This window comes from Aotus nancymaae, unplaced genomic scaffold, assembly GCF_030222135.1.
Source record: "Aotus nancymaae isolate 86718 unplaced genomic scaffold, 86718_ANA_hifiasm-v0.15.2.pri h1tg000103l, whole genome shotgun sequence".
Lineage (NCBI taxonomy): Eukaryota > Metazoa > Chordata > Mammalia > Primates > Aotidae > Aotus > Aotus nancymaae.
In genome coordinates, this window is record NW_026988518.1 from 3373807 (window position 1) to 3384762 (window position 10956).

Consider the following 10956-nt stretch of genomic DNA (forward strand, 5'->3'; position numbering starts at 1 on the left):
GGACCCAAAGAGTGTGCAGTAGAGCAGTTTATCAGGCAGAACGAAAGGACAGTGGGAGCGGATCGGGAGGGGGTGCCGCTGCAGGCTTGGGCGGCTGGGATTATACCCCTGAGCTATTCCTTCCCCATTCTTGTTCTTGTCCAATGAGAGGGGTTGTTTCAGCCTTTCTCTGGATTAATTGATCTTTGAATCCTTTACCGGATTGGTTACTGTTTTCTTTTCCTTTCATCCGTTGTTAAACGATCCTTTATTGAAATATTTCCCTTCGTGCTTCTTAACTAGCTGGTCATTCCACAGCACCACTGTTGACGTCATCTATGGTGTCATGAGGGTGGCGGCCATCAGCATTACAGCCCACAGACTGGGCAGTCCCCAGGATCTCTTTAATGGGTCCAGAGAGTTATCTGGCTAAAGATCTGTGCCGCATCTGTTGAGCGATGTTGACAGTCTCATCGAAAGTGATATTCCCGCCGTGTCTGTTTTTCTGTTTCATTCTGTCTCTTGGTGGTTCCTTGAGGGCTTTGATGATCAGGGCAGAGGTAGAAGGCACCGCCTCAATCTGGACCTGTCTGTTCTGAACGGTCAGTTTCACTGTAATCCTCAGGCCCTTTCAGTCACCCGTTGCCTTGGCAATGTCATCACCAACCTTTTTTGGAGACAGACCCAGGGGGCTGTCTTCACCCTCGGTGCACCTCAGGTGTATGACTTTGATCTCGTTGGGGTCGAACTTCAGCGGCTGGTGTAGGATGAACCCCGATTCCGGACGACCGAAGAAAGTTGCTGCACCTTGGCCTCCTCCAAGCTCAAAGCCTAAAGTTTTCAAACCCTGGGTTACTGAGCCTCCGCCTCCAGGGGCCAGAGGCGGTAAAAGTCCCTGCCTTTAGACAAAGCCCCTAGCCAACTGGGGAAGTCCCTCTAACACAGTCCCTCAAAGGGGACTTTGCGAGAATAAAATGATAATATATGTAAACCACCTAGATCTGACAGAGGTCCATAGTTAGTGAATGATTAAAGTTCAGCCGTTGTCATCATCATCATCGTCCTCATTGGCTGGGCCACCTCTGAAAGTTTTGTATAAAACCTAAATGAATATAGGAATGTATTGCCAACTGCAAAGTGCTACAGGAGGCTAACTTATAATTATATTAAATTAAAACTTTAGACCTAAGAGTCTGAGGTAGCCTGGGCAATGTAAAGCCTTACGATCCACACCTGGCTTCAGAGAGTCTTCTTGGTTCAAAGATAAGAACTGGGTGCAGGAAAGCTCAGCTGCATCTTACAGCCCTAATGTTGTCTGCTAGGGAAACTCTCACCATTCTGTGCCTCGGTATCCTCTTCGGCAAAACTTCTCTCAAGTGCCGTGGCTTCTCCAGCATCCCCTGGTGGTCTGCACAGGCCAGGAGGCCGTGTGCGCCCTGGGGGAGGGGAGGAAAAAAGCGTTTCCTGAGCAGCAAAGTGCGTGGGAAGTTCAGCAAGTGGAAGAGGAGAGTGAAGCATGATGAAATGTGGAAGAGAAACCTGGAGATCTGGAAGACCAAGGCTGCTTTTTCTTGCCGCAGACCTGGGGGAGGTGAGATATACTCAGAAAAAGGGATCAACAGTTGAGACAGGATGGTGGGAGGCTAAAGCAGGAAGGCCAGAAAAAGAGGAAATGGTGGGCTGGCTATTTTATTGGAAGAGCAGGTACAAATTTCAGTCTCAGGTGAGAAAAAAATGTAACCGTATTTTTCTCTGGTTGAACTAATTGTGGAGCCTTTGTTTCTAAAGCGATGAAGATACTCGCAGGCAATTCCTAGCCCAGTCTTTGTGGCTCTCTCACACACCCTTCAGAATGCTGCTTAAATGTTCCTCTACCGATGAAGCCTCTTAATCATGTCATACAGAATAGCACTCCCTAACTCTATTCCAATCTCTTTCCAAGTTGTGTGTGTATGTGTGTGTCCCCATTGCATTTTCCACTATTTGAGATGATACAGTCGATAGATGATAGATTTAGATAGACAGATGTAGGTATAATTTGTTCATTGCCTGACGTCCCTTACTAAATGAAAGCTCCATGTGGGCTTTGATGAGCATTGAGGGCATCTGTGGTAATATGATGTAGATGACAGCACACCCACTATGTCAGTCAGCATGAGCTGCTTGTTCCAGAAAATCTTTGCAAGGAAAAGGAAAGGCTGTTAGCCAGTAAACAACTTCATTGTTTTCTTTAGGAAATCCCGAGAACAGTTTATCAGACAATGAGCTGTTCACCTCAACAAACAATTCACGCATCAACCACAGCTTACTTATCAAGATTCACTTCAAAATTCTCAGTTCCCCGTGTTCACTAATCCTGAAAAATTTTATAATTTCAAAATGGGCAATTTCAGGCTCCCGCTTTAAGAGGCCTGCCATAAACTACTTGAGCTCCAACTCAAAGTCATTTAACCCTTAAACTTTTGACTTCGCCTTTCTGAGCCACTCTTAAAACTCTATCAAGGTGGTGTTCTCCTTTATTGCAGTCATTTCTAATGAATTTATCTTTGTTTCTTTAACAGGTTGTCGCTGATATTTGGAGGAAGTTCAACATTGTTTAAACTTCTTACACTGTCTTTCATAGTGAAAACGATTAAGCGAAAGTTTTTTTTTTTAATGTTGTGCTTCCCATTCTTAGATCAATTCTAGGAAGACAATATGAGTTCTCTGAGTATTTGTTGAATGCTGAATGAATTGATGAATCAATGAAGCAATGGATATAAGGTCTCCACTCTCCCATTGCTGACATTCTTCAAAGGGGCTTTGTGCATTGACATGGCAAGTGGGGAGTACCTGGTCTGTGGTGTAGGTTCTTAGTCCAGGCTAGCATCAGTTAATAACATCAGTCATCCCTTTGGGTCCCTGGCCACTGGATCGTGAGGGATACTAAGGGATAGTGAGGGGCCATCCTTTGTTCATTTCTGTGCTGGCTCTCCCATGCCCTGATGATATTCTTAGTTATTTCTGTACAGTCATTGTTCTGCTGCATCCACGCCATACATAAGTGGTGAAAAACTCACCTGTCGTGTCTTAGGCTTTCCTCCACTCTTTTGCCACTCTGAGTGCATGGGAAATCATTTTCCTATTACGTGCTTAGTGGTTGTGTCAAGTCCCTCTACCTAAGCACAGCAGCCATTTCTTCTACTCTCACACAAGACCAGGCTCAACTCCCTAGGCCAGGGGCTTACAAGTGTTTCTGTAAAGGACTAGATAGTAAATATTTTGGGCCATGCAAGCCATAAGGTCTCTGTTGCAACATTCAGCTCTGCCATTGCAACATAAAAGCAACCATAGACAGTACATAAATAAATATGTATTTACAAAAAAGGAAGGCTGGTCTGTGGACCAGCCAGTGTTTGATGACTCCTGTCCTAGGCAATACCAGGAGAAGAATACACACGTAATAGAATGTTAGAGGAGAAGGAGGGGAGTAGGACTTCACTGAGGTCAAGTAAAATGACTGACACGGAGCATTGAGGGCCAAGTAAGTGATGGGCGCAGTCTAACAGCTGTGAGCCTGTCTTCATCTCTGGATCCATCGCCCAGATATGTAAATGAAGAAGTCTGATTCTGAGACTGCATAGACTGTATAGACAAAACATGCTACCAAACAACTGACATTTGCAGTAAGTTTTGGAGAAATTTGCCACTCGGACCCTGCCTGATGTACTCTTTAAAGGACCCCATCTCTCTGAAACAACTGCAGTAATATTCCAAGGAGCTCTCCTTTATCATTTTATATTAAACAAATTCTAAGTCTGTGATGATTTTTTTTTTTTTTGAGACGGGGTCTTGCTCTGTCGCCAGGCACCAGGCTGGAGTGCAGTGGCGCGATCTCAGCTCACTGCAACCTCTGCCTCCCGGGTTCAAGCAATTCTCCTGCCTCAGCTTCCTGAGTAGCTGGGGCTAAGTCCTATAGAGATCTTCCAAGCGATCATGATTTTCAAAGCACTGCTATTCAGAGTCCTTAAACTAGTTAAGATTAGATCCTACTTAGGAGCCTAGCTCTTTTCAACTACACCACAGTATGATTTTTTTCAACTATATTGTGATTTTTTTTCTTCCACTAGAGATAAACCCTGCACTTACTTTATAATTAGAAACATTATATGTTGTCGGCATTCTTTAAAAAATGTGTAGCATTTCCTATTGAAATGGAAAGATAGATGAAAAGACTTTTTTTCTATATAAAGAGATATTTTAGTTTCTCTAAAACTGTATCCATTAAATATAGTAAATCTATTCATGAGAAAATGTATCCATTAAATAGTTAAATGATTTATTCAAGGTCAGATTTAAATCATTCTCAATACTGGCTCATTCTTCTGGACTTTTAAATGTGTTCCTTTATGTATTAAGTTTTAGCTTTAAAACAAAAAAAAAAATTCCATGATAAAATGGACATTTTCTAGATGAAAAAATACAATTGTACTAAATAAGTATAATGGATCAGATGTGAGACAGTCTTTCAGTTGTCCTAGTAGGCTTCACCATCAACAAAATAAATAAATTCTTATTTTTATTTAAGAAGTGCCTATTTACATTTAAGTTCAAGTGAAGCATTTTTGAACTATATCTTAGTAATCAACTGAAAGAAAAACAGTTTAGTACAATTATCTAGGGGAAAAAGATGCTCTCATTTTTCACTCTAGCTAGAATCCTTGCAGTTTGTCCTTTCTTCCCTATTGACTTCAGAAACGACATGTTCATTTTACACTCTGGTACTCTATTATTTCAAATAAATAGTCTATTTAGGCCTCACAAATTCTTGCTAAATAAAACATAAACAGAACAAAACTAGCCTGCACCTCAGAAAAAAAGGTATAGCATTGAACAAATAAAACTTACACATGCTTCTAGTTATAAAAACAATTTTTAGATGAATACACAAAGAGAAATCATATTTTATCTGCAATACTGTGGTGGTGTATATTATCTCCAGATTTTAAAAATACGTTAGATTCCTCAATTTAAGAATAAGATAAATTACTTTTGAAGTAATAGATGCTAGCACAAAAGCTGTTTAAATAACTATGCTTTTTTAAAGAAAAGTTGTTACATTCTGAGAAATTGATAAAAATGCCTTTTGTTTTCACGAAAAGATATTTTTGGGACAATCAATGCATGAAATTTTGAGCTACAAGTGAACATTTTAAAAGAGATATGTATTTGCTCTTATTTTAATAAATGATCTATCCTAACATTGTCAGGAATATAGCAAGTATTAAACTTGGCATCAGTAAACCATGGTTCTTATGATAATCATAACTGCCAAAGTAACATCACAGTCATGTTAATTCCAAAGTGCAAAACATTCTTGTATAGCACATAGTATGTCTCTTAACCATGAAACAGATGACTAACAATCAGCCACAACCACAGATTTTTGAGTTAACACGTATCGTCCTTAAATCCTACTATTACTATACCACCAAAGTCTGTGACATGTAGAATGTGGCAAACTTCATGATGTATTTATAGTTAAATAAAAGAAGACACATACATGATAAAAGTGGCAACACACGGGGTACTTACCCTCAGAGAATGCTAAATTTAAATGTATATTAAAAAAATATATCATAGGCAATAAAATTTCTGTGATTGAGTGAAAGGCATTACTCAGGAGTTATATGAATAAGTTTGAACTATAGAATCAAAGCAGTATTTTAGCACTGACTGATTTCCTATGATAAAATAGGCTTCCTGAGATTATTTAACTTGAGAATAAATGAAATTTCTAGCAGCTTAATTACAGGAATAAGGCAACTTTAAGACAGTACTTCTTGAAAATATAATCATGTTTGTGAATTTCCAGCAAAGCTCAAGTTCAATATGCTTCAAGGTCATGATTACATCTTTTAAAGTAATTTTAAAGAATGAATGCAAGCCTGAAAGTCTGTGACCCGAATGAGGTTTGGTGCCATAATATACGTTTAACAATAGAATACCCTGAGGAAAACAGTGTTGAGAAGGACCAGTGCAAAACTTTCAAATATTTATGAGTCAGATCATTAATAATATCAACCAGGCACTAAGCATGAGCCGTATCTGGCCCTCTATGATTGGCTGGAAAAGTATGGGGTAACTAATGACATAAAATGGTTATTACAAATTTGATAGCTATACAGCTATATATTAAGGTCTGGCAGTAAAATGATGAGCTGAAACGTAGAAAAGAGATTTTTGAAGCAATTACGAATCAGGATAAGATTCTAATAAATCAATCAGCGTTAAGGCTGCTCTTCATCAGCTAGATTCATGGTATTGCAAATTATTTACATTTTTAAATGGCTCACCTGGCTTAGCAATGATATTCAAATAATTTTCATAATGTCGCCTGACGAGGACACCTTAGAAAATTGCTTCTTTATCTCTGAGACTTTAATGGAACAAAAAGAATGTGGGGAAAAAAGAAAAGGAAAACAAACCCCACCTCACCTAAGCCAGTTAGTGGAAAATATGAAGAAAAAATGCCAAATGTAAAGGAATAAAATTGTAATATCTATCCACAAATATAGAGTCAGCCTATTGACATAGAGTGTACAGGTATAGATCTAGAATTGTTTAATCTGTGACAGCATATCTGTAAGTAATTTATATCATTATAGAATAAGCAGTGATAGTCTAGGCCCCTTTTCAAACATTTGGTGAAAACCACACAGTACCCTATTTATATACTGTATCCATTCCAATTAGCATATATTTTAGCTTCAAAGCAGAACAATAGAAGTTACATCATCATCACTTTACAAAAATGACTTTTTTATGTTCTTGAAAAGTCTCTAAGGTGAAAAGAAACTCTGCCTAGAGTAGGTTCCACAGAGCGTTCAAATTTTTCCCTGTGGTAGAATTTCATTATATTATGCACCTTGCCAGAAATTACTTTCTAAATTACTCTCTGTGCTGAATTGAACAGAGAGTGCATAAACGAAGAAACAGAAGTACTTTAAACATAAAGGAGCAGAGAGGGAAAAAACTTCTTAAGCAAATATTTATTTACATTGAAAATATCATTTTCTGCTGCCGCACTTTTAGAGGCATACAAAATTTGACTCAATCTCAGCCCTCAAGGTGCACATAGTCTACTTGGACAGAGACAAACCGATAGAACATAAAATAGATAAAAACACAAATATCTACCCTCTCTCTAGAGATAATCTTATCCACTCCCACTGCGTAAACTACTATCTGTATGGTATGGCCAGTCTCTCTGTCATCTTCACTCTCACCTATTCTCTGGGATTCATATTACTCTTTTATAATCCAATGGATGTTTCAAAAGCTCTTTAAACTAATGTGCAGTTCACTAGCTTCCACACTCTTAGACTACACTATAAGAACTACTTCTTTCTAATTTTTTCCTAAAAAATAATAGTTTAACCTTCTGGTCACCAGCTCTTCCTCCTCTTTCACATCTTCTCATTTAGTCAAACCTTCAACCCATCTAAGAAGTATTTCTCAAATTCTCTCCATTCCCACTGCCCGAGCTGATAGCATTATCTTTGGCTTGCACTACTCCAGGAGTTTCTCTGACTGATCTCTATTACTGCAGGCTTTCTTCACTGTAATTCATCCTCATCATTCTTACCAGTTCCCTTTCTAATGTAAATCTGATCAGATAAAGCCCTTACTTAAATATTGACTATTTCTATCTATAGAAACAAGACCTATAGCTTTCCCTCTTTTATCTCTTGCCACTTCCCACCTGCCATCAATATTGAACTATTCATATGAGCTAAACATAATATGTTTTTCCACTAATCTGAATATATTTTTTTACTGTGTCTAACCAAGATGTTCGCATTTATCCTTTTCTCCTTTGGCAAACGCTTCCCTAACCTTCAGTACCCTAAGGAATACCACTTCCTCTGCAGCATTCTCTTTCCCATGTGCTCTCATAGCACAATTTATACGAATATAAATCATACTCCCATGGTTATATATATTGGTATGGTTTGTGTTTTCTTTGCTAGACTGTGATTTTTATAATTTTTACTTGAATGAATTTGGAAAGTACAGCAATACAAATAAACAGAGTTTGTTAGCAGAGTGCAAATTACCAAGGCTAGGCTGAGAAATCAGGAAGGATTTATGTAAAATAATTCAGTCTTAGGAGTACATATACATCAGCAAGCTAGGAAAGAGGGGAGGACATTCCAGCAGAAGGACAAATGTACAAAATGTCATGTTCAGTGATCCTTATGTATTTGCTAGTGGTAAAGATGGAAATATGTATATATAAGCTAAGGGAAATAGGAAAGCAGAATTGAACCTGATATTTTAAATGTTTAAATGATGTTGCTAAAGACTCAGATGAGTTGAGCTCAACTGCAAGGATATAAGATTTTGTTCAACTGTACCTAGGCATTCAAACAAAGAATATAGAGTTTAATACCAACTTGGTTTGGGATTTGTGGGGCATGTGTGGCATAAGTAGACAAATATAAGGATAATGAAGATTTTACTAATGGTTCAGATAACCTGTCATTCATAGAAGGTACCAGATTATGTAGAAAAACTGGGATAAATCAAGGAAGACAGACTATGTTTTCAAAAGTCAGATATACTGGAATTGAAAAATGGAAAGTTATAATTCATGGATCCAGTAGGTTATTTACTAAGCACTTCCTATGTGCCAAGTGCTGTTTCAGCACTGGAGATACAACAATAAAAGGAAAGACAAAAATCCCCAAGATGTTTGTTAATGTTCAAGTTTTCAGAGATAAACCAGTTCTGGAAAACCCAAAGAACATACATGACTCAAGTGTGGTGTTTTTAAGGAGAACATATGCTATAATAATATGTTTAAGTGATAAACAGGAAATCAATCAGAATAATCAGGATATCAGGACTTGGATGATATGGGACAAAAGGCTAGATGCAAAAGTCTTCAATGAATGTGGAGTGAACAGGACGTTCCTGGATTGTAGAGATGAAAATGGGTAGAAGAGAGCATAGTCAGATGCAAATGTTTCATTGAAGTAAGAATTTTTACTTGAAAGTAGAATATGCTGATAAGCAGCCACTGAGAGAAAGAACATGCACTACTTCGTGGTCCTGTGGGATGCAAACAAAAGGAGCAGAACTCAGTTAATATTGGTTAAGACAAGACCAAGGAAAACACATTTTATGAACCTTAAGTATACATTTTATTTACCTTGGCATGAGAGTTCCACAGGCCGCACAAAGTTCAAGGAGATAGTGGCAGTGGTGAAGTTGGTTCAGGAAAAAAAAGGGCAGAAATGTACAGGGTTGAGTGTGAGGAAGAAGATGAGAAATGACTTGAGGAACTCACATTGTGACCAGTGATCTAAGAGTGCACTTAGCTGACTCAAGTGTTACAAAGAGCATAGTGCGGATGAGTGCAGGTTCTGGAGACAGAATTCCTGTTAGAATTACAGCTTTACCACGTATAGACTGTGACTTTGGAAACCATATAAAGTAATTTATGTAGAGCTTGCACAAAGCAATTCTTAAATAGTACCTATGATTAATGTGTTAAAGCCAAAGGAAGTGTTGAAAGTTGAATGGAACTAGTCACGAAGGCCTGGTTATAAGCTAGTGTAGGCTGAAGCCCTGAGAAATCAGAGGTCTGATCTGTAGATGTTTAAGTTAGTACAAATAGGTTCCCAATGGAAATGGAGGTGAACATACTGAAAAACTCAGAGTGGACTGAGGCTTCAGTACACTGGGGTAAGTAACAGACATAGCAGGTGATCAGAGCCTCACAGCCAGCACAGATGTTAAGTGCTGAAAAATAGGTGGCCTTGTTACGTAAGCCAATGATTCTCGAACTTTCGTGTCCATCAGCATCATCTGCAAGGCTTGTTAAAAAATTGCTGAGCCCCACCCCTCTTAATTTGTATTTCAGTAGGTCTAGGCTGAATCTTGGGAATATGCATTTATACTAAGTTCTCAAGTAATGTTGATACTGATCCAAGGGCCACAAATAAGAGAATAAACTCAGGCCCTAATTACAAATGCATTCCTGGTAATCAGAGGTTATTAATAAGTCTGTTTTGAATGAATAAAGTGATCAGCCGAATAGTAGAGAGAAAGGCATGCAGTCTCTAGACATCAGAGAGGGCTCATCAGAGGAGGGGAAATTTAATGACTCTGGAAGGATATGTGGAGATTAGAGAGCTAGAAGCAAGCAAGCTGAGGGAAGGGAGAAACACAAGAAAAACCTAACTCCAAGGAAAAATGAGTATATGTTGTTAGAAAGCAGCTAGCGTGGCTGAGGCAGACTATAAATATTCTACATACCCACATATGTATCTATTCATGAACACACACACATTCCTTTTAGGCAGAGTTGAGATTCTGGTGTACCTACCCAACTAGAAGAGTAAATAGCAAAGAATACTATCACCTGGTCTCTGCAACTGGCTCACCTTCATTGGAAAGTGAGCCCAGCTTTGTGTATTTATTTGTCAATACCCTAGAGCCTGAAGTAGGCAAGGGCAATGAGACAGGATAAATAAATGTGTCAAAAGAAAATTCTGCATATTTATGGAGGCATATGCTAAAGTGTTATCAGTAAAAGCTTGTGGCCTGGGATGACAGTAGGAGAATCAGTGTTTAAAATACAGGTTCAGGCTTTACCATCTGCTATACGACCTTGGTAGTTAACATCTACTGAACCTGTTTTATCTAATATGGAAGTAATATTTGCCACTGGAATTAAATCAGCAAATACATATAGAGTTCGGCATAGTGAATGTTGCTAGAAAATATTCCCTAAGCTCTGGCTCTTACTTACTAGAAGACCACACTTTTAAATCCAGACCTACTGGATATTGGATTTGTTTTCCTGCTGCCATTGCTCCATCAGGAGTGTCATTTCCTGAAGCTTTACTAAACCCTCATTATTTGAAAAAGGAAAACAGATCTGTTCCGACGCTGGTACGTCAGGACAAGATGGGGGACAGCTGAAAG

At 38.6% G+C, this 10956-nt stretch overlaps 1 pseudogene; it reads right to left on the minus strand.

The window, feature by feature from the left end:
- Positions 1-274: 274 nt before the first annotated feature.
- On the minus strand, positions 275-3557 carry LOC135272068 (large ribosomal subunit protein uL11-like; annotated as a pseudogene).
- Between the last annotated feature and the right edge of the window lie 7399 nt (positions 3558-10956).